This window comes from Mugil cephalus, chromosome 12 (genome assembly GCF_022458985.1).
Source record: "Mugil cephalus isolate CIBA_MC_2020 chromosome 12, CIBA_Mcephalus_1.1, whole genome shotgun sequence".
In the NCBI taxonomy this organism is placed as follows: Eukaryota; Metazoa; Chordata; class Actinopteri; order Mugiliformes; family Mugilidae; genus Mugil; species Mugil cephalus.
In genome coordinates, this window is record NC_061781.1 from 11,255,703 (window position 1) to 11,281,435 (window position 25,733).

Consider the following 25,733-nt stretch of genomic DNA (forward strand, 5'->3'; position numbering starts at 1 on the left):
ATAGGCAGGTTTACAATTAAAAACAGAACCCATAGGAGTTAGAGACGCTGGAGGAAAAAAAAAACAAAAAAAAAACATTTCCTTCAGCACATTTAATGAGCATTTAAAAGGCCACGTCTCTGCTCTTTCTCTCCATCCTTAATTTAATTAACAACGATTATCTGTCGGGGAGGAACAGGCACATGTATTTCCCTCTGAAATTCTTACGGGGATTAGTGCATCATTTTTTCAGGAAAAACTATAGATCTCTTCAGAAACACACAGACACGGGCTGCACTCAGACACTGAGCGCGCACACACACGCACAACACAGATGCCCTTGATACCAATGCATTTTTGCAGAATGCAAAGACATAAAACTACCCATACCAAAAAATGTATAGACCCACACATGTGACCAGGTGCACAAAAACCTGAATCTGCTTATAAAAGCATATCTGCCACAAAATGGCTAAAGCTACAAAAGAACGCATCTGTGTGAGAGCTTTTCAGTTTTGTTCATCCTGTTCTACACATCTCGAGTCCCTACACTGCACTACTGAGCATCAGTGCAAGAGTGGACCTGAAGAGAACGAAAGATGGGTGAGGGGGGAGAAACTATTTCAGATTGGACGAACAACAACGGGAGCCACTTAGTTTGAAGTGGGGCGAGAAGACAGAAAAACGAGGCCTTGTTTGAGACCGTAACAAATTGGATTTAGCCCGGAATGGGCTGAAATGAAAGGAGGAGTGGATGGGAGAGGAGGGGCCGGTATGGGTGGGGTTGAAGAACAGCAGCCTAAGAGGTGAAATTACACTGGCACATTGGTAAGGCTATAATCACACCACCTCATTTGGTTCCCCCCTCAGAGGGGGAACGTGGTCTCGACGCACACCTGCACATTTGCATACAAACTGGCGTGCACCTGCACACATGCAGCATGTGGTGAGATGCTGTGCAGCTGCATGCTCCGTGTGTGTGTGTGTGTGTGTGTGTGTGTGTGTGTGTGTGTGTATGTTTGGGAGGGTGGGCAGAAATAAGATGTTGATAGACACTAACAGCAGACAGGGACCTTAATGAAATAATCACACATACATTAGATAGTTACAGTAATGTAACTAATGACCGTGAATTGATTCTCAAAACCTTTAAAATTATGTCTCTTGATTCAAATTCTTTATGTACCTAAGACGTCCGATCCCATTATTTGCCAGACAGCAAATAACATACGTAAATATGTCTATGATCTCCCCTCCGTAGCCACATATCTCCTAAAGGTGTGGACACACTAAACTGATATCAAAGAACTATGAAGATGCCTTTGTCCGGACCAAAATGTTGTATTGTACTTGAACACACCACAAGGACTACAACCAATGGCTAAGTTGCACATATATTCTACACCTGCTTGAAGGGACAAACTTAAGTAGGGAGGCTATAAAGTTACAAAGAGAGAATCATGTTATTGTGAAAATATTTGTGCATTCAGATGAGAAGATGAAGATGAAAAGCGACAAGGATCCATTTAATAGCTGCCAAGACGCAAAAAAAAATGTCGGAAAAACTACGACCACAGGCGCTCACTGGCGGAAAACAGCCGGCCTTCGGCTTGGCTTGCCATGGCTTGTTTCATGGCTTGTAATCTCGATAAAGAACTGCCTGCCTCTGTCTACGGACGTAACCTTCTTATGTGTCTCATAACGGCACAAAAAGGAAAACATTAAAAAGCACTACAGTGACGTGATATGCGGCCTGCCTTTCATATACGACATCCAACCATGTTGACGGCGCGACAATCAGGCAGATTTCTCATTTCAAGAATGTACTTGAATGTACACAACACATACTAATGTTGAGGGCTCGAACGGTTACACTGATGTTAGGTATGCTGCATTCAAAAGTTTTTTGTTCCTTATGTGAGTATCTCATTCTCTCAGCTCAAAGCGCTGCAGAAAGGATAGAAGTATTAAGGATAAAGCTTGGGATTCAAGGTATCCTTTTCTGGCCGTAGCTCCCATATCACTGAGTCCATGCGTGTGAGCATGTCATGGTATACACTGCCAGTTTTCTGACAGATTCTTATTTGTACATAAATTGCGCCCAGTAATCTCCTCAATTTTCGAGACAATTAAGCAGTGGAGGGAGAATGGATGGCTTGGCAACCCGTGAATTTTAATTTGCCAGCACAATGAGATTGAGAGCGGGAGGCGGCGGTGTGTGTGAGCGGAGCGGGAAGTGGCTGCAGACGTGCGTAAGGAACAAACTTTTTCTTCCTTTTTCTACTCGGTTGCTCTCATTTACTGCCCTCCCATGTGGACATGATGAGAACAACTCACTGCCAGAGGTTTGTAATTGCAGCAAACCTGGATGCGACAGCCGGGCCGGTGCCAGCGGAGAGGAAGCTGTGTTTCAGGTAAGCCTGCCACCAGAGAAAATCCTCAGACTCTGTTATGATCGCACCCCCAGACGAGGGGTGCTTTCCAATCAGCGGGAATCGGGCCTATGCCCTAAACCCTGCACACAGAGATTTTACATTTGAAACAAGCCAAAGGAGAAAATTGTGTCCAACAGCTAGAAGGAGGCATCGGAAAATGCTTGGAATGAACAGCAATGGAATTTCTGGAACTGTTACCAGAGTGCTACAAAAACCAAGGTAGGTTTACTTTTTACTCTGTGACAGCAATCATTTCAGTCACCTTGAAATCCATCCTTATCTGTTGTTGCACACTGAAAGAAATACTGTTATGCTGCATGAACACTTTACTTTGGGAGCAACAGGGGGTTCAGTGTCTTGCTCGAGAACATGTGGACAACCGCCGCACTCTACACTTTACATTCTGCTATGAAGGCCGGTTATCTCCTTGTGATGAAATTGCTTCCTTGAAACCTCCAACGACTCAGCCACTTTGTTGTCTAACACCGTCTAACCAACAGTCAAGAGAATTACTACTCCCTCAGAAAATGTTCTGACCTTCCACTACGCCTATTAGCGCTTATTCCAAAGAGCGATGCAAGCAAAACCCAAGCGGACGGCGATGTCCTCAGACGTGTTTCGCCGAGACAGATTTGTCGGCGAGGTGCAAAGGGCCGGAGATTAAATCAATAGGAGGAGGGCGAGGAGAGGCGCGCCCAATTTTCACTGACTGCTCTGCCACTTCCCACTGTTGTTTATACTGCCGAGAAACACAAACACACATGCAGACGGAGGAAGCTGTGAACACACACACACACAGAAATCTATAATCAAGTGATTCATCCTGAATAATGTTATTCATGAGGAAACACTTCTAATGAGACTGAACATTCAACAGAGGCTCCATAAACCTCTTGTGTGTCCTATTTCTTTAGAGAGAGCGATGCCTCATGCTGTAGATTTATACTCCTGGTGACATGAGAGGAATTCATCGCTTTACACTGACTTTACACTGTCGCACGTAATTAAAATTATATTCATAACAATGTGGTTTAGTACTTGAACTACGAGCTTGTATTTCATTAAACCAAAACACTTAAATAGCATTTTTGCTCATCGTGAAAGCGAAGACTTTCAAGTAGACCCTGGTTCGCTTACTGTGACCCCATAGACTTTCATTAAAAAAACAAAAAAACAAAACAAATCACAAGCATTTCTGAATGTCACCGTGCCAGTGTGGCAGCTGGCTGTGATGCATGCATGTATTTACACTGATCTGCCACAATATTAAGACCACTGATGGGAGAAGTAGATAACATTGACCACCTTGCGACAACACAATGTTCTGCACCACCCACCTAGATCAGACACACACACACACACGCACGCACACACACACACACACACACACACTCCCACCCCGTAGCAATGACACTCCTTGATGGCAGCAGCCAGCCCCCAGCAGGATGCAGCCTGACACAGACACACACACCAAAATAGTTTAGGAACGTCTCAAAAAACATGAAAAACAGCACAAGGTGGCGGCCTCCAACATGGCCTCCAAATTCACTAGATCACAAACTGAACAAAAGTATCTGTGGGATGCCCTGTAACATTTTGGAGGCGCAAGGGAGATCGGTTTATACTGTACACGTTAACTACTATGGTCACATCATTCATTATTTTATTTATTATTCATGATGGGGGGGGCTTGATTGTCAGCTTTTAATCTGCATATTATTCTTCCTGATGCTGTATTTTCTGCCAGCTACGTCGCCATAGAGAAGCTATCTGACCAAGGCCAACCTTTCCAAAACACTGCATTGCCGTATGTTTTAGCCAGAGCCTTGATTACCTCAGCTCGCAGAAGAGAAAACACATTCATTTGAAGTGGGCTTATACAAGAAAACTTTATTTCTTAACAGTGCTTCTTTTATTGCTGGCATATGACATGCAGAGACAGTCATACGACAGTCAGTGGGTCAGAATGACATTTAGACCAGTTCAAACCCCAAACATTTTCTTCCAAAGGCTTCTAACTGATATGAATTTATATAGGGAGGATAGGTTGAGCCTGTGTCTCGCATATACCTCAAGCCCACCATACCTTTTCCATGCGCACGTGGGCAATAAAACCTGATGTCTGATTAATATGCAATACTTAAGTGGCAGTTTATATTACCAACAGACGTAGCAGCTAAAATGAGAATGGCTTTGATTGTCATTATGGATGTCACTTGTTGTGAAATACTGTACACCTCCTTTCACGTGGAAGGCACCAGACCCCGTAAAAGCACTACCATTACAGTGAATGATAGTAATCTTACAACACTGAATAGTCAGCAGCATGTGAACGTGACCCAACTGTGCTGCATTGTGAAGATACCGGAGGTTTGCAACATGAGCAGAGCATCTTCCTGATGCAGCGCCTGTGTAACGTATGTTTTGAGAGTAAAAAGGATGCCACCGAAGAGAAGGTGAATCACTGTTTAAGGAATGAGGTGAAACGAATCAGCCCAACGTGGAAGAGGAACTGTGAGAAAAAAAAAAGGAAGGGGGGGGTTAACACAATAATGATGAAAGCGGCAGGCTTTCATTTCAATTCGAGCTGCCATGTCAGAATGAATTTAGAAAATGACATTAAGGGGCAGCTTGAATATGAACCATTTGTCTGTGCTCAGACTGGGTTACCAGTTTGTGAGGGGAAACCTTGTCCACATGCATTTATTCTCTGTGATAAACCCTTCATGCAGATTCCACTAGCATGCCTCCAGCGAAGACGGGGGCTCGTCTCTCTTCTGTTACACATACAAACACACGTATGAATGCCATGTGATCATCATGTTTAATGAACAACCGGACAATCAAGACAGTAATGAATGATATGGATCCAATAGTAGCATGTACAAAATTCCAAATAGTTATCAGCCACTTTGTATTGCTTTGTATGCATGTGTAACATCAATATCTTTACTTCCCACCCTAGGCATTATTTATTAATTATTATTAAACTGCATAAACTCTAAAAAAGTTTTTTTGTGTGTATGATCTGTGTTGTGATCTCTTTGCACACTCTGCATGCAAATACATTCTGCTCTTAAAAACTAATTTGCCTTGTATTCTACATGCAAGTGCAGAGATATCACACACACTCACACACATTAGCATGCTCGGACGATCCTCAATTGTGCGTAAAGCATCCACGGATGCCTTTCTGTGTCTTCCTGTTGCTGCCGTCTCGGGGTTCAGCGCAATAAAACGGATTGGAGGACCGATTAGCATGCCAGCAGGAGTCAAAGGCCAAATGACCTATTATATCTATTTTCTGACCTGTGCTCTGACAGAAGCTCGGCTGAAAAGCTGTAATAAAGAATGGTAAGAAATACATTTATATGAGTATGCAGTGCCACCCTCACCATTGGCATCAGCAAAACATTTTTTACCGTTTCAAATTGCCTTGAAATAACAACCAATAACACACCATGTCAAATGAACCATTTAGTTTAATTTATGGGGCTTTTTAGGATGGTAACTTATAGTGGGAGTAAACATTATAAATTAAAGGTATACAACTGCCATTTCTCAGGTAATTATGTGGCATTTTAGTGCAGTTTAAATTAGTTTAATGTCCCTACGAATGAGATCTGATGAAATTGATCTTAATCGTATGGGCTTTAAATGATCTAAAGTCTTTAAAACGCAGTAGTATTTCCATAACACATGAAGAAAGGTGACTGTTTCCACAACCATTATCTCGGTTTGAACTACTCTCTCAAGTTAATTGCCTCTGCAACCTTAATCCTGCCTTTTCCCTCAAGGTTCATCAAAGGTGTCTGCTCCTGTGCGGCCATGGAGTTGAAAGGTTTGTCAGAAGATCATTTAAGCCCACCATGGTTGAATGCGTTTGATTCAAAATTACATGGGAAATGGGATTAATAAAGGGAATTCCCACCCCGCTGTATAATGAAATCAATCCGAGTGGGAGTAGCATGAGGCGCATTCCTGATTGCTGAATGACGATAACTTCTCGTTTAACATCAATTTTACCTGCAACTGCATATGTTGCTATTTAGACCCTTCCTGATTTAAATGTATTAAGGTTATCACACACAACCTCCTTTGTGAGATTTTTCTTCAGATGGCCATCATGCATCCTACCTCCCACACCACCTCCAACATACATGTTATAATTGTGATTGACAGCACAAAGAGCTGAAATATTCAACCCCATGCCTATTATAAATTACTACTCTATGCTATAACATTGTAATGCTGATTAATATCATCCAGGGTACTGATTTTTCTGTCTTTCCATGTGTGGAGTGGGAAACGTGTGGTGTACGAGAACCATGCAAGAATTATATTACCTCTTATCTCAACAAGATTCTCTGACTGAAACCAAGACTAGCGGCATCTGATCCCTATTAGATGTGCCTGCAGAAAAAGAAATTCGTATTGCTAACATCACCAAGGGCAACGCTGAGAGATCAGGAGGCATGGCTGATTTGTGACTAATATCAACTACGTGAGATGAACCAGCTCATGTTTTTGTTTGCTTCTATGCGGAGGTGAGGATGTGACTCTGAGTGAGAGGGGGAGGCCACTCGGAGCTGTCAGGCAGCCATCACTCCGAACGGGGCCGTCGTGGCTTCGTCGTCATGGAACCACAGAGACAGAGCTCATTTCTGCGGCTTCCGCGGAATAATCAGATCGGAGTGTAATCTGAAGTTTTCGCTCGTGAAAGATTTTTCAAGGAAATGCGGTGTTTGCTGTCAGATTGTTTGCATGAAATGCTTTTCATTAGTGTCTTTTACACAGCGGAGAGGAAGAGGGAGTTCGGGTTGCGCGTCACTGGCTGTGTTAGGCAAATACAAAATGAAAAGATCTGACTGAGACAGCAACAGAAACTAAATCTCATTCACAATCCACAGGGAATCCCCATTAACTCTCTTTAGGGGTTTGACGTGCTTCATTCTTACCTCTAACAATACTTTGCCAGTGGAATACTTATATTAACTCAAGCTTATTATGCAGGTTCAGCACATCTTTAATAAGTGTGTCTTTTAGCACTGAGGGGAGGCTTTTTCCTCACTGTTGTACAAGTTAATAATTCAAATTTTGTTTTGAATAAGTAGATTTAAGGTTCACATAAGTGGTATTTTGAAGTGAAATAAACAAACCATAAAAGAGAGGAAAACACACAGGGCTCTTTGCTTGAGAGAAAGCCAAGAGTTGAGCTAATATTTTTGATGCCCTTCATCCAGCTGGCTCTTATGAATGAATGCATGAAGGGGGGTCTTTTGACCTCGAAACCCACAGAAAGAGGGGGAGAGATGGAGAGAAATTAAGTAGATATACAATATTTAAAGCAAAATGCCGTGGAAATGTAGCTTGGAATATCAAATTTCCCAGCAAATCAACACAAATGTCAGTTAATAATTGCGAGTGCATTTCAAATTTCAAATGACAATTTACGTCAGCTGAGTCTTAACCCTTAAGCATTTGCCTTTTGACCAACCTGAAGCCCTAGTAATATAAGACAGACTCTTGAAACACACTCGGTCTCCTTATTCCTGCAAAGAGATCAGAGTTGATGTAACAATCTTTTTACTCTTTATCAAAGTCAAAATTATAGTAGGCAGCTTCATTACAGGAAAAACTGATGCAGTTTAACCAGTTCAACAAATTCTCAGCTCTACCAAATTTGATGCCACAAAAATCAATTACAACAAATGCTTTTATTTATTGTAGCCACGGTGTTACTAGGGATACTAGTCATTAAGTGCACAAAGCTAAGCAACCTTCCCAAATGACATGGCCCAGTCACCACCTGGGTGAATAGGTTTATAGTTAAAGTGCAAGAACAAATATGTAGAAATACGTGAAACACAGAAAATAAGCAAACACTTTTGAACTATTTGAAGTCGTTAGATGATAGCAAAGAGAATTTATGATATTTTTTAGATTACATTATGGAGTGATTCCCATAAAGAACAAGTTTTAGTTGCAAAACTATGCAAGAAGCAAGTGTTGCAAACTCTTTGTGTGCTTTCTACATAATAAACAGATGATTACGAATTCTCAAATTTGCATGGCAGATTATAGAGAACAAAACTCTTGAGGTTTACCTGAAAAGAACTGATCTTCTTCCACAGATAAAGACTTAATGTCTACACGTGACAGTAAGATGTTCTCCTTCCTCAACAAGTTTGGTTTGGTCTGCAAACACTGGATAGGTTAGAGATACCTTTTAAATTATAAATGAATCTAATAGTTAATCGTCATCATTCTGATGAACTCTAGGTCAGCTGTGACATCCTGGTCCTTTTTTTAAAAAAAGTTTGCAATTTTAATTAGCCTTACACTGACAGAACAGCATCATCTGTATAAAGAATAGCAAAAACATATTTTTCATATGTTGTTTTTATTTTCTTACTGTTTATTTTTCCTACTTTGACAGTTTGACAAATGTACAGTTATGCCTGCCTATGTTTGACGCCCAAGAGAAGAGGCATAGAGGTTGTCAGGGAAATGACATCATATCACCAGCATCCATTGTGTAGTCTGATGGCGTCATAGGGATTAAGGTGAGGTTGGGAGCAGGGTATGATAAGCACAGTAACACACTTAAGGTCAAATAACAAAGGACTTGAAAAAGAGCAGCTTGAAGTATGGCAACGGCAGAGAAATACAAACACTCAGCAGATACACATCCATCCAGGGGCAGACTGGCCATCTGTGTAATCTGGAGAATCACAGAACGGCCGGTACTCCAGGACGGCCGGTGGCCGACCACCCACCACGCAGTCATCACCTGTTTTTTTCCACCTGCTAATCTCCTGTTTCACACTCCAGTACGGTAGGTGGCAGCAGTGCACCTTTAAGTTGGCCGCCAATTAAGGACAAGAAGAAGTAGAAGAAGAAGAAGTGGAGTGGAGTAGCAGCAGCCAAGACGTTCAAGCATATTGACCAATGGCCATAGAAACTATATGGATAATGTCGGTAAAAAATGAAAAGAGAAGGGTGGGGCTGAGAAGGCGAGGGGAAAAAATGCGACATTTAGAGAGTGAAGCCACTCAAATGTTCAGCAGCACAGCCAGCAGCAGCACCACTGAAGTTCAGTTTAATATTAGCAGCATCCAACATGACAGGGCCACCTGTGATGATGAGGGACAGAGAGATGAGCTGGTTCCACAGACAGATACAGGGCAAGTCAGTATGGAACATGAGAGAGGAAGAAAGAGAGTTACTTGTGGTACTAGGGCTGATGTTAGGAAATGTTATTCAGGTTGCTACATTTTTACCTATACCCGGTTTGTGTTGCTCAGTACAATTCAAAAAATTCAATGAAATAATGATTACAGTAGTTAAAACAGCTAAACTTAAACATTTTAGCTGTAAAATGCCACATGCAGTAGTAGCTAATATTAAGAAATATGTTGTGCTCTCACTTTTTAAAGTTTTGGAAATGTTACAGTTAATGCTTACAGACTTTGAAGACTTTGAATACAGAAGTCACATTTGTAATGGTATATTTTCATTAAAATGTGGTATTATTATTTGTGCAGTAAGATACCTGTTTTGTATTGGTCCAGCCAGAGGGACTGCAGTGTGGTGTTACATTCATTTCTATGCGAGTATTCAAGTTAAACTAGAACACTATGCTCTTAACACAACATCTAGTCAACATCAGGGCTATTGCTATAATTTGGATGGTATAGTATCATGAGGCACAATTAAAGTATTTTGACACTCATGCCAGGCATTATTATTGTTGTTGTTGTTGAGTTTCGCGCACCGATTGCTTTGGGCCGGGCCTAGTCAAAGTCCAGGGCCGTTTTTTAGTCCCAGTCCGTCCCTGCATCGATCATTCCCCTTTTAACTGAATCACTGAACCTGTAGGGCCAGAATGAAAAGCTAAACAACAGCTTGTTCCGGCAACTCGTTCTTCATTTTTCTGTCTCCTTGGCTGCATGGATACTAGTTCACTAAATGAGTCTCTGCGTTTCAAACCCAGCTCTCATGTTGGACAAATGCCATCATTTGATCAATGAGATAAATTACATGATACACTGTAGGCTTGTCTGAATCTGCACTAAAAAGTAATTTTTAGGGTGATTTTAATATGTCAGTGTTTGATATTTATGCCTCTGTGGTGACAGCAATGGCCAAAGGAATGATGCTTTTGGGTTGTCTGTACATCTGGCCTATTCTTGTGAATGTAACACATACAAAAAAAAAAAAAACAAAAAAAAAACGATTTGACTTTTTTCTCAGACTCAACAATGAACTTACTTGATTTTTGTCATCAAAGGCTGAAATCACTGCAACCTCACAAAACAAGTCAACTCAACATGTCCTGTTTTAAAAATCCCTATATCTGACAATGCTTCATTGTGATTGAATTCCTTAAATGTCTCCACTACATACAGTATACTGATCTGGAAAGACACGGAAATAATCCGCGACTTGACAAATTGGCTGGGATACATAACTATTAGGTGGCTATATAAGTATTCTTATTAGTCTTTATCATAATGAAGTCTGTCTATTAGCTCGTCTCTTTCAGTCTCAAAGATATACGCTATGGAAAGTGCACAATGTTGCACACCCACTTAGTACGGGCTCTCTTAAATATTTTACAGGGACTGTACCTGCAGCAAAAACGCACTGATTAAATGTAAACATAGCATCTAACTATTGCAGCTGTAAGTTTAAGGACATGAGGGGGAGAAAGGAAAAAGCCAGGAACAAAGAAGGGTGTTACAATGTGTGACCCAGATTGCGCCAACCTGCCTTGCTTCCTGTCAGTTCACCACTACAGAGTCACTACTGCCATCCTGCCAGCAGGCCGGTGCGCCAGGTCCCTACAGGCATCTTTGGGATCAGGTGGCAGATTCATAACATACGCCAACAACATGACCTTGTCCTGGATGCGAACACTCAAGCCCAGCGACAGGGGCAACAGGGGCCAAAGGGGTGAGTGAGAGTGGAGGAAGAATGAGACACCAGATGGATATGTTAATGTATTTGGCATGGTCTAATATTCTACTACCCTTCTATGCTCTTTCTCTTTTTTCCCCCAATCCTTTACTCTCTTTGTCAATGAGTACATACAAAGAATCAGATGACGGGTCAACCTTGATCATCCGCCAAGTAGCTGTTGCCACACACACAGACCCACTTAATTTGTGTCCTCTTCAATTACAGCAGCCTGTTATTTGCACAAACTTTAAATCACAAGAGTGGTAGCGCAGCATACTAATTAATGGAGAGAAAATCAACCAAATATCCACCAAAAGGTTAAAACAAGAACATGTTCAGTGCCATAATAATGCTCACAGATGGTGCACAGCTTTTATGGTAGCATAGCAAGTCAAAACCCTCAACATTTGACTCTGGTGTTGACTGACAACCATTAAAATCCCATTAAACTTCTTCAAAGTAAAGTGCTTTGTTTGTCATTAGACAAGGAAATTGTACAACAAACTCACATGGTCTGATGGTGGGATGTTCCTGAGCGCCAACCTGACCCGGTGCATAGCGCCCGTGTTTTTAGGGTGCGAGGAAATTGGAGTGCCCAGAGTAAAGCCACGTAAACACGAGGAGACCAGGCAAACTCCACATAGAAAGAGCCTGAGAATCAAACTCCAGGATTTGAACCCAGGACCTTCTTGCTGCGAGGCCCCAACCGGGCTACCGTGCGATTTAAATAAGTGTGGGCATGAATCTGTAAACTCCCATAGCACTGCGAGAGCAGCACAAATTAATAAAAAAACACAGGGTATAATCCAGCTTTCAAACTGGCAGAGATGATGCTAGCATCAGTTTGACTAACAAGTGAAGACACGCCATTCATTTTTTCTACAGCCTATGATCAAAACAAATGGAACCACCCGAGCGTTGTGCTCAGTTACATCAAAGACATAAGTGATAAGTTCACGACGCTCTGCCTAAAACTACGTGGAACCTTTCTTTTTTATTTCCTAAAAAGCATGGTTGTCAGTCCAACCATAAGTGTGTTTGTCTTGACTCACAGAAACATCCTGGATAGAAATTATGCTCTGCCAACCGCGGCGTGATGCGACACTTCTTTCTGTCCTTAATCGCATTGGTACAGCTTGTGCATCTGGCATGCAACAAACAACGCAGATTATGAGTCATTTGCTGACTAAGGCTGATGACTGTGAGAGACAGCAGCTATTTAAAGCGTACGTTTATTCTGATTTCTTTACCTCTGAGAGACGGTACAGTCGCCCCTATCTGGTGAGCCATCCGTCTGCTTGTTGTTTGGGTGTAGGCAGCCCGGTCTGTTCTCTCCAGCGATGGAGTGTATGGAGATTGCCTCGAGGTTGTTTGCAAAGGAGTGGGTGTGTTGAAACACACTGCTGAGACACCTCTTGGGTAAACATCAACTGTAGCTGATTTTAACTGCAATGCTGCCCGTAGGAAGGGCCTTCAAGTGTACGCTTCTTTATTTTCAAGTAGCTATTGCTGGGTAGTTTTTTAAACCTCCTTCAAATAAAACTTGGACAAGTGTGTATCTCCAATGTACATGTTCAACACGAGCAATGAAATTACACGTTATCGTCCTTCTGGGCTGATGCAAATCTGGCCGAAGGCAGTCTTCCTGTGTGGGATACAGAATGGCGAGTGGCATCAACCAGAACTAAGTTTCTCAGTAGACAAAGAATAAATTATTGATTTTCCGCAAATAACAGATCTTCTAGCAGATTGCTGTTCAGCTGAAGTTCCCAGAATGTGTGTTGGCACGGATCTTTACACCAATCTGTCTTTATGCGTGTTTGAAAAGAAAATGTGTTCATTGGAAAAGAGGATAAAAGAAAGACTTATCAAAAAATAAGATGAAGCAATTTTCTTTGGTGTGAAAATATTTTTCTGCGGGCCCTCTCATTTTGACTTATGAGCACAATAACATGCCTTGGCCTTCTTTCATTTTCTTGTCAATAGTTCTGCATTGATTTGATCTTTGATGACTACAAACTGAGGGCCATTATACACTTTTTTTTTTTTTTAACATTTCCATAAAGTTGCTAAATGAAAAATATCTTATTTACAGCCAGTCCAAGTGTTCTGAACACATTCCCATTCTGTTTATCCTGTGAGTTTGCCAATTTACAACCCAACTGGTCAGACATTTGGCGACAACTGGTAGAACAGCCCGCTGAGCCTCGCCGGCACTCAGTAAACAGAATCAGAAAAAACAGCATGCAACAAGGTTTGCACCTTCCTACCAATCAATAAACGGAATAACCGCCACTAAGGCCATTTACACCATCCTTTTTTTGCGGCTGTGGAGTAATGAACTGTAATAGAGAAATGATAATAATGATGATAGTCTCAATTAGCGGGATAATAACGGGGCAATCATAGGGTGCCGAAACGGGAGACATTAACAGTGATCTATGATTGATCTGTTGCGAGGCTGGCTGCTTGGTAATCGGGCAGGAATTCCCCAGGATGGGGTGATGCAAAGATTGCGCATCCAAGTGTGTTTGTTGAGGATCATGAATGTCTGATAAAACGTTATTCCATAAATGGAAGGAGAGAGATACGATGGCTAATGGACAATTCTGTTTTATTAGGCCCTCTCTTGACCTAATCCACATTCTGAAGAACTGAAGATTGTAACTCAGGTATGGTAGCTATGTACATATGTAAGGTGCTTGTGTAGCGGCTTTGTACTTTCCCTTTGCATTGTGTAATTTAATAGACGAAGAACACCATCACTGTTGTCAACCTTGCCGTTTATTTCAGACATTGAATGGAAAAGTGTACCTGGCAGAGAGATTAATAATACGGTTAGTCCCAGTTTTCCTCTCTCACACATCCACAGGGGTGCTGCATTTAATTACCATAAGATAAACAAGTTTCCATGTTGTGTGATGAGTTTATATGGCAAGTGGAATCCCACTACTTCTTAACTCCATTACATTTGTACTTGTGTATTTCCATTTTATGCTTCTTTATACTTTTACAACATGTACTGGGCACAATTATCTCTGTATTATATGTACTTTTTAAACTACCGACTTGTGAAAATTGTCTCTACATTAGTTACTTTTGGAATAGGCTCTAGATCTTCTGAGCCACATTTTTCCAGCTATGTGCCTTAATCAGTTTACGTTCGTACAATCTGATTTGTTTCTACAGCTCTTTGGTACAAATGATGGACAACGAGTTGTACTTGGTGAGAGCCAAGTTGATCTGTCTGAGTAGTTATTAAGTGTGGAAATTTCAATCCAGCTTTTCCCAATATGATAACCACAGAAATTCTCCTGGGTAGCAAGGGCACAAATATAGCATATAAGTTCAATTCAACAGTTTCTATCAGGGTATTTGCATCTGTTTACTGGCTTGAGCCCTTCAAAAGAGAATTTTATTTTTTTTACTCAGCCTGCATGAAAGCTGAATAAATAACATAGAAACCGATCCATCCACTCCTCAAGTTCTTGACTCCGTTTCAATCCTCCCACCTCTCTCTCCTCCCAGACAGTGTTTACGCATGCGGAGCTTGCGTTGTCCCCTGTACTTCCAGTAAATAATACATACAGTGTCTCCTCGGCCCAACAGGTGTGTGTGTGTGTGTGCGTGCGTTTGTATATACACAAGCCTGTGTCTGTATATTGCTGTGTGCATCTGAACCTCCCTGCAAGTGTGCACTCTCATCTGTGTGAACATAGGAGCTTCTTATTGGGTGTGGCTGCAGGTGATTGTGTGCCTCAGAGAGGCTCAGGGCTGGAAGCTGCTATCAATATTGTGCTTCTTACTCTGCCGAGCTTTGGGATGTGTGCACAAGTGTGTGTATGCGAGCAAGAATGTGCGAGGCCTCTGCAGCCAGCCCCAGTTTGCCGAAGGGAGCGCGAGACGTGCCTCCACCCCGTTCCCGAGTTCTAACAAAAGCCACATTGAAACAGGAGGATCCTGTCTCGGCAGTGATAACGGCTTCAACAATGACAAACTTTGTGTCCTGATCGGGAGGAATGAGGGGGGGGACAGGTATTCTATAGTTTAGCTTTTTATTAGTCTAATTTCTCCGATGATAGCGGTGACGTTCCGTACCAACCTTGAGCCGTGACGACTCCATGGGTCATTTTGAGAGGGGCTGAAAAGAGCTGTGAGGTTTCAAAATATGCCATTTTTGATTTTTTTTTTAGATACATTTGGACTGACTGCAGGCACAGGGGTGCAACTAGCTAAGGAAACAATTAGATTTTATGATGACTCAAATGATTAGCATGATTAGCAGGTTTGCATTAGCATAAGAGATAAAGTCTGCATGTATGTCATAGCGTCAACTGTGTGCATCAAATAACTAATGGCGGTGGATTTCTTCAAACTGTCTTTTGCAAATCTTTGTTTAAAAACACCCCGCTGATTTGGGGTGACTGATGTAGTCGATACTGACACAATTTTATGTGGAGTTAAAACTGATATTGGCCATTTCTGCCTCTGTGCAGGATTTCATCATGATTGCTGGAACATGTATCTAATAAGAGAGTACCGTGTTCTTCTCAGATCTTTGGTAAAGTTCTGCCAACCTCCTCACGTATAATTCAGCACGAAGTAATATGATGAACGCGAGTTGAGCGTGACTTCACTGGGTTTATGGTTAATTAAGGGAGACTTTAAAAAAAAAAGAAAGAAATGAGGCCTGATTTGAGTTGATTTATTATTTCTACACACATGACTACTCTCGTGAGTGAATCCAGTTTAAACTGGACTCCTGCAGTCTTGTTCAAATATCTCCCAAATTGGCCTACAAAGTGCGTACAAAAATATCCCAACAGGGAATAAACTCTTAATTCACAAAGTAAAAAAAAAAAACACAAAAAACACACACACACACACACACACATATATATATATATATATTATATATATATATATATATATATATATTTTTTTTTTTTTTTTTTAACAGCATGTCTCTCAGGTGCTGCTGGCCTCACTCTTCCCTTGTGTTGTGTTGCTCTTGTATTTCAAGGGAATGTATTGTACATTCAAAATCCAATATCAAAAATGATGTTCTATTGAATGAATGGAAGCGAGTGCTCCAAGGTCTGTGTCACGGTAGGAAGAGCATCTGTAGAGTAAATTGGGTGCATGGATTAAAGTTATTCAGGTTACTATGTATCCTAGTGTGCAGCAGATGTTTTTTTTTTTGTTTGTTTTGTTTTGTTTTTTTAAAGTATGCTTGGTAAAGGTTATCAAACTGACCAGTGCTCATCTACACTTGTTAACATCAGTGGTATGAATAAAGTTCGTTGCAGACAGGTGAAGCCAGTCTCCACAACCAATGACATATGTCATTTTTGAAATAACTGGCAAAGGACCCATTCTGTCGTGGACGTGTTGAAATAAGTGCGACAGAAAATTTAAATTTATGATTTGCGTTTTTGACTGCTTGCTTGTTGAAAGCTTCTCGCCTTATCTATGAGTCAGAGACCACTGAAATAACACACGGTGCAGGTCTATATTCGTGACCGGGTAACTTGACCCGCACTTAAACAACTACATCCCTCCCGTTAAGAATTTTATTGCTAATTGCAGTGAACTGGAATATGGAGAGGTTGAGATCATTAAAAGGTTTAATGCCATGTTGGTTGTACTTGACTTTGATTGCTTTTCCCCTCTCACAGTAACTCTCTCTCATCTTGGATCATTACAACACCAAAAAAAGATTTCTTGTTCCTGAATTGATAGCTTGGGAAGGGCACTTAACACACTTTGAGTTTTATATAGAGCGAGCTGATCTATGTTGGGTCAAGGATGGGTTCTAGCAGATAAGAAATATGTTCAGCCGTCGTCACAGTTTCAAGAGTTTTTCAATTACAAAAACAACCTGCTTAATGTCTCGCCTCAATCACAGTGACACAGTAAACTAAGTTTTATGCAAATCAGGTCAGGCTAATTGGTGAAGTCGTTACCACATATTTCATAAAATAATAACTATTAATATGAACTCAGCATTTCAAAGCTTTGGAGAGTTAAAAATGTATTAATGCCTTGTTCGTGTGAGTTTTTGTAGAAACTTGGTGAAGAAGATATTTTATAATTTAGTCTACAGACATGCACTGAATATGGATTGCGAGTGGTTGTTTGACAGCTTGACAACACAGCCGCTGATATTAAATCACATGACAGACCATTGCACTTTTGTGGTCGAGAAGCTATCGTGTCCAATTTGTTCTTTTACTACATGAAAAATGCCTCAAAACATTATTTTCTTGGTCAAACCTTTTTCCATTCATAATGTTCAAAGATTGTAAACTAACTAAGTAAATGAAGTCACTGTCTATCACCAAATGAGGTAACACAATAGTGACTCAGCATAATCCTTGCATTCACTGTGCAGAATGACAAGTTTCCCACTGTCCCATTGTCAGTCTTATGGTACGCTCCATTTACCTCGGAGGGCCGAAATTGGCTCTGGGAATGACGTCACACCTGAGGTCACATCTTGATATGACTGTAATAATGGTAAACTAAATTTAAGCTATTTAAGCTACACAAATTGTAAATCGAAGTGACAACTTGAATGAACTCATGAGTTTTTTTACTAGACTTATTTACAGTGATGAAATTCACTAGACCAAGTGAGGCAGAAATTTATAAAAATATTCAAAATGTTTGTGAATGTAGATAAAATACAATTTTAATCACAGTTTGCCATTATGGTGTTTCGCCATTGTTAGCACGACATGGGCTTTTAGTTCCCATATAATACATGAAAAACTTAAATTATACTGTAACAGCATTTTGACACGTGTTTGTGGAAAAATACTGGTTGTACGACCATTTTAATGTAATGAAAACTAATGAATAGAACACTACAGGAGTTTCTAACTGCTTTTTGCACACGGGGCGGCCATCTTGGTAAGTCAACTCGGGGGAAGTGAGGATTTTTCGGCTTTCTGAGTAGGAAATCCAAATTCAGGGGGCATTAATTCCAACTCGGAGTACAAATGGAACGCACCATTAGGATTCCTGGAGAGCAGTCTTGAAGCTCAGTGTGGTGACTCCCATCGTCGTCATCTTGGCCTTGTCTTACTCCTCATTAACACCTTTAAGACATACTTTATCTTTAAGGGGATATGAAACCAAAACATTTTCTTCACAGAGAAAGCTGTAAATATGTTTTAATTGTGCAACTAAACCTGGCTTTATAATATCAGGGTCCATGGACATTGTCTTAGTTTTGGAGCCAGCCTCAAGAGGCTATTCGAGTTTTTGGCGCTTCCACATTGGCTTCAGTTTTCAGCCCCAGAGGTTGCTGCTTGGCCAGAAATTGCTGCCAGAGAGGGCATGTGGGGCTGACGCAGTGCTTCTCAAACTTTCTTGGTCGCGTCCCACACTTCACTAAATATAGGCAGCTGTTCTATTTTTCCGGCTTGACACTCGGAAACAGCGTCAATACAAGCAGATCCCCCTTTTGCCAGTCTAGATGATGTTCAAAAACACACCTGAAATTTCTGCTTTTTTCCATTTGTGCCACTGAAGAAAACAAAATGGAGATCATTCAAGTTTGCCACTTCATCTACAAGCATTGCATTAGCCAACCAGTGTCCTCTAACACTAACCCAGTGGTAATAAGCCCCATACAGACACAGAAGGAATACAGATAAAAAAAAAAAAAAAAAAAAAAAAAAAAGAAGTAGTTCCACCCAAATCAGATTGTCCTACGTGACTTCAATACTTCATTCCGTGGTTGAGGAGGTTTGTTGCAACCCGGGAGGTGAGATGTCACGGAGCCTGACACCTGTCTCTGGCAAAGGGCTGAGAAACCAGACGTCATCACACACTCACACATACTCAAAGGCACGCTTTCATTTATCCACCCTTCAACAGGGAGTGCACAAATGCACAAGCACGTCAGTGCATTTTAGTCATGCACACAATTCCCATCCCACATCCCACAATGCACTTCACACACACTAACTCTCTCATTGTCACACACCTGCACATGCAGGATTTGAGTCGGTTCCAGGAACTCTGATGGGGAGGCATCTACAGTGGACACGTGACTAACCGGAGATGAAGGGTGCCTGAGCTGTTGCAGCGCTCGCAAAGAAAGGAGAAGCTACCGCATCCACCAGCATGCTCAACACAGCACACCCAGCCACATTTCTTTTTTATTTCTAAGTGTTCAGAGTCATTCTTCTATAAATGAGTACCATGATAACACAATAATATGCAGACAGGGACACACTATAGCAACACTCCAGTCGCCTACACCACAGCTGGAGGCCAAGGATCGACTTAAAGGATATTATCACTCTGTTATGAAAACAACCTAAAGAAAGGGATTCTCTTCAGAAGAAGCAAATGACCTGATGCGTCATCATCTATAATCTCGCATGGGAGGCAGAATGGTGCTAACTTGCTAAAAATAGGCTCACATGGTAATTTAATCCTATGTGTCTCCTTTCCAACTGCCCTATAGTCAAACTAGCATTTCATGATTTCGTCATGAATTGAAATACATTGTGAATGAGGCTGTGTCCCAGTTTACCTGCAACAGCTTCACAAATCAGCATTTTATTGCATGGCTAATTATTTCTGTAATAATTGCACAGGTTGGTCTGGTAGCAGATTAGAGGCGTTATGCTGGTTACTCTGCACAACTTAGACAATGATACCATCTGTCGGAATAGCCTCCTTTTCTCTTTCTTGAAATGTAGTCATGATGCATTGCTGCTATTGACTCAGGTGTTTCAGAGCGATACGGTTGGATATGAGGGAATGTATTAACCACACTGGGTTATATTCAGCCAGGCCTTGTAGCTCAGCTACACATAAATATAAGTGAAAATAGCTGGCATCTTCAGAGAACAAACTGTCCGTGCAACCAAGACTAGCAGCTTTGCACTTGTTGATGCGCCCAGTTAAAATAGTGTCCTATATTATGTTTCTATCTAAACCCACAGCCAATCAAACCAGAAAAAACTGATGTTGCAAGGTCATCCTATAGATATTCAGAAGAACAAAATTTCCAATATATACCAAAACTCTAAATTGAGTAGTTTGCAGCCGTTGGATTCATATTGACTCAGGTAAGCCGATGAGAAACAGATATCTGCTGATACAGATGAAAAATTACAAAACAATATGTAAGCTGAACTTTGCGGTGGTGTACTCCAAGCGTATTGTATTGCTGCATTGACTCGACATATTTGCCTCCACTTCTGCATCGATGAAGTGAAAATGTGTAACAATTGACTAAATGTTTCGATGGCTCTCCACAGCTCCGCGCTGCACAAAAGGAAAAGAAAAAATATATATTCAGAAAGGCTGTCGTGAAAGAGACTTGAAGTCACACTTTCAATGATGTCAATAACGGTAATAACAGTAAAACGTAGATAACCGTCTTTGCGGTGTAAAAAACTTTCTTCTGCAGCTCAGTCCTCTATTATGTAAATTTGCAAATGTAACAAAAGAGCACACTTCTGCAGCCTCTACATAATGATACAAAAAGACCGACACAGAGTCTTAACGCACACATCCCTACACACAAACACACCTCCAAACAGATGTCTGTTTGCAGAGATGTGAGCGGTGGTACATTTATTACCTCTGGGAAATAAATATAAAATCTGAGGGTGAACCTGCTCTGTAATGAGAAGTGAGGGGGAGCAAAATATAGGCCAAAGGCTTGACGTAAAGCAGCCGGTAAAGATAGATATCTCCGGCACAGTGTGGTTCCTGCGGTTTAGCGTTTAAGAAGAGGTTAAGAAGTACCGGGTTCATTTGTAGTTTGACACAGCGCGAGAGGAAAAGGGAAGTAAACAAAAAGAGGAAAGAGAAATCAAGGGTTGCATACGTCAAACGGCGTCCGCGTGGGTGTGCTTGTTTACCCGAGGGCATCGCAGTACGTGAGCGCGCGCTTAAGTGCAATCCAATCAACTCTTTTCACATTGTTACCGTTTGCGTTTCCAGGTTTGGATGTCTACAAGACGTCATTTACCTGCGAGTGAGTGTGTGTCTGGCAGTCACTCATTAGCGCCGAGCCGTCCTCTCTGAGCTGCCAGTCTCATCTACTGTGTGGGCTGCCTGCAGTCATCCGTTTCCCCCACCGCCCTACCTGGCCACATCCATCTCCGCTCAGCCAGACACTGTTAAAACTGTGTCACTGCTGCAGGTGTGTGTGTGTGTGTGTGTGTGTGTGTGTGTGTGTGTGCGTGTTTGACTGAGTGAGTGAGTTCCCCTTGGCTTGTTTGTGTGCACTTTTGACTGACAACATGGCAACCATGAGCCAGTGCAGGCCGAATAGTCATTGTACATCCTTCTGTCCTTTGCAATGAATATTTATCCGTCTGCTGCCTCAAGGTTTGTGCTTTTGCATTCAGAGGTTATGCCAGGTGACCATGTCTCACTGCAAGGATATTTTATTTTAATGTTTTCTTGATAAAAATCAGCTATTTGCAGGTAAGAGAAAAAAAAATACTACGATTATTACTAAGACCACAAGGCCATCCATCTGTTCAGTTCCCATCTGTTCCATTTTCCATTGCCTATCTGATTTGGGCCACGGTGGCAGCAGACTGAGGAATTTAACCCAGATGTCCTTTTCCCTTCGTGCAAGCCAAGTCCTGCATCTCTTCCTGGGGAACTCTCAAGGCGTTCCTGAGCCAGATGGGATATGTAATCCTTACAACATGTTCTGCCCTCCCATCCTTGTCCCTGTTCGATATTCCAAAAATGCCTGCAGAGAAAAGCGTCTTGGAGGCATCCGAAGCTCATACCCAAACCACCTAAACCTGCACGTTTTGACAGGAATGAGCTGCGATTCTACTTCGAGGAAAACATATTGGCTGCTCATATGCGAAAGTGTTCCCGTTCTTTCTGCCACTAACCAAAGCTCACAATTTTGGAGTAGGTGAGGACCGAAAAGCAGACCGACTGGCAAATCAAGAGTGTCTGCTTCAGGCTCATTCTTCCCTTTCACCGCAACAGTCCAACAAAGGACGTAAAATCCCACTGATGCAGCACCAGTCCACCTGTCAGCCTAGTGCTTATTCTTAACATGAATTTCTCTTGGAGCAGTGATCCATCCCAGCCAGGTGTGGTCAATTTCCTGAGAGTGTGACATAACCAGTACAGTGCTTCTTTCGAGCGTTTACTTTTATGTGCAACAAAGCTGCAGTGACAAAGTAATTTCCCTCGTGGATCATTAAAGTCTGTCTAAGTCTAACAGAAATTTTTAGTTAGAACAAAAACTCTTTGTAGTCCCCAGTACCTTGTGTATAAAGGTTAGTTTGAAATCTATGTTCTTAAAATTTTAAGTTTGGAGCCAAATAATAACAAACAAGGGAACAGAGAATAATGACCTTGGTTGTTGGTTGCCTCCGCCAGCCACTCAAGATATACTTTGCATCCATGTCTGTCCAGACAGTCTTTTGAAACAAAAGGAATTTGTAAAATGTCCTCACTCACTGCTGTTCCATTTCAAAGTACGCCTCTGATCGAGTCGAGGATGCATTAAGGCGGTACATTGTGTGGACTCAGGACAAACATGTATCCATGAATGCATCCCGTGGGCCGACCATACTGTATCCTCCTCTCCTCCAGAGGTTGTACTGCAAAGTCAGACTGAAATACGATTGTTTGATATTCAAAAATAGTTTAAAGATTGTTCAAAATTCCAAAATCCAAATCCAGCTACTTTTAGATTTTGATTTGTTGACTTAATTCTTAACTAATCAGTTCATGCTTGGGACAAATTTGAAGAATTTCCCTCAACATGGTTCAGAAATATCACATTCACAAGAAGGGGCCACGCATAGATATGAAGAGACAGACAACTTGGTTGAGAACATAACGCTGTCGACGACGTGGAGGCATAAACATAATACGTCATCATTAGGCAAATACAGTAGATAATGAGGTACTGATAACATTTCATGCGTGTCTAGCTCCAGCTTGAGGATTGTTGCTGACCAAGTGTATCCTTGTACGGCAAATGTCTGCCATTTTCAGAAGGTTACTTAAAGTTGAGTGGTATCAGTGACATCATAACAACAACTAAAAATATATCACAGCCAAGACAAGTGGACAAGAGCGCATTAAAGCCGCCCCGTTTCAACACGTCAGTGTGTGAAGCCAGTTAACATCCAGGTCCTCGAATCAATTTCATTATCATCGTGGGTTCTCCTACAACATCAGCAACGCGCTGATGATTGGACACGCGCACCCGTGAATTGCACCTCACCAGTTCTCCATTCTGATGAGCAGTGGAACAAATGAAAACATGCAAAGAGCTGCCCTCAGATTAAACAGCCTGTTGTGATATTTACCCAAGGGAAAAGGAGGTCCTCTGGTCGCTAACACTGAATCATAACACTTATTTATTCAGTCATGAAAGACCACAAAAAAGGGGGGGAAGAAAAGCTTCCGAATTAATTAGTTTGGACATGAAAGCAAGAGAGACAGTAAGAGCGAGAGATGGAGGAGGGGGAAGGGAGATAGGCGGACACTTGTTGACATTTCTAAGGGTTGGTGGTATCAAAGGCTCAACGGCTGTGATCTGCGCCTCACTCTGTGTATTAACATGTAGTCTCAGAGCGGGGATGTGATCTACCAGTGCCGACTGGAATCAAACATTTGAATGTGATCTGAATACTGGAGCTGGAAACGAGAGTATCAGTTGGCTTTTACATCAGGGCGAGTAGACCGAATAAATAAAACAGAAGTCTGAGAAGTCCCAACGGCATTAAGGTACCGTCGTAAATATTTTGGCCCGGCTGAGATCTGAGTTGTCGGAAAAGTTTGTCTTCAGGAGTTTAAATTTGGAGGGAGTGCTTTAATCTCCTTTTCAAAAAGAAGAAATGATAGAACAGCGCTGCAGTAATTTGAATTCATTATAATAATCAGATTGATTCAAGGGCAGATCTTGGCCGCCCTGAGCTAGAGGCTGCCCTTGGAACAATTGTGTCCCGATTGTAAATGTTATTCTGGAAATTTTTTTGCATAAATGCTTTACTCCTGACGTGAAAATTAAGTAGAAACAACATCGCAAACCCATTTGCTGGAAATATTAAAACAAAAATAAACAAATGAATAAAGTCAGCCTGTTTTACAGGACAATAGTCCACAAAAGTCTTTGTCAACATTTCATAGAATGAAATAGTAAAACTATTTGAGGTTCTCATAGAAGCAGGGGGTACATACATTGGACACAAAATGAAAAAATAAATAAATAATAATTTGTGGGTAAATCTGTCTGCGGCTGGGAAATTCAGATCTTATTACTGACGTGAGAACGGAGCAATATTTGTGCCAAGCAAAAAATTGGAAATGATAGGGTGCAGCTCTACTACAGTCCTACAGTATACTGAACTTGCTTTAATGTCCAGAGAAAGGTGGAGGGAAAGAGGGAAAGAAGCATACGGGTAGGAAAGGTAGAATAGACAGAGCAGAATAGGGAATAGTAGTGAACTCAGTTTTCATTGGAACCCTAGGGATGTACGTAATGAGTTGGAGAGAGGCATGTTTGCCTAGCCTGGTATACACAGAGAAATGACCCTTAAGACACACACACACGCACGCACATGACTTGCTAGTGGTAATGTTGACGAGGAGAGGAGGGAGGGTTTGCTGGTGTGCTTGACAAACAATTTTCGCTGTAAAGCTCGCCTCGATGGGTTATTCCTACCATGTAATCCATTAACACTGAATGGATACCATCTCATAAGTTGTGGGACATTTTCTCCTTCAAACTAAAAATGCCTGTGGTTCACACTAAATCACAATGGGCACCAAGCATCAATGTTATATACAAACCGTAGCAGCAAGTGCAGATGACACCATCTTGTTTCTTTTGATGAATTAGTGTAGATGCTTATGGTCCAACCTTTTTCATAAGAGGGAGCCTAGAGGGCCTTACTAACAGTCCTGTTTTCACACCGCAGAATATTCCTGGAATAACTGGGACATTCATTCACATGAAACTCGTTCACTTTAAATTATACTGATTTTGTCTTCTCTTAACCTGTGTTCCTGGCAAAATTCAATTTTTGATCAGCGTCTAGTTTTCAAACAAGGAGAAGAGGACAAATAGACATGTACTCAGTTGTCAGAAATTTCAATTTGCTTTAAAGGTTAATTAACATTTTTATATAAAACATGGAATACTTTGGATTTATAACAGACGTAATTAGTCTGACAATAGTTTGGTGGTTTCGAGTGGGATTCATTCATTTCATTCTGAAATTTAATGACAGTCCTTCTAATGCCTCAGACAAAACTGACATTCACAATGGCCAACCGAGTCAGTCATTTTCCAACCGTTAATTTTGTGCCAATCCATCTTGCACACAC

The 25,733-nt window shown here is 41.4% G+C and overlaps 1 protein-coding gene across 1 annotated transcript in view; it reads right to left on the minus strand.

The window, feature by feature from the left end:
* The window catches only part of LOC125017431 (receptor tyrosine-protein kinase erbB-4-like), a 292,157-nt gene that overhangs the window by 20,575 nt on the left and 245,849 nt on the right, over positions 1-25,733 (minus strand). The window lies entirely within an intron of this gene.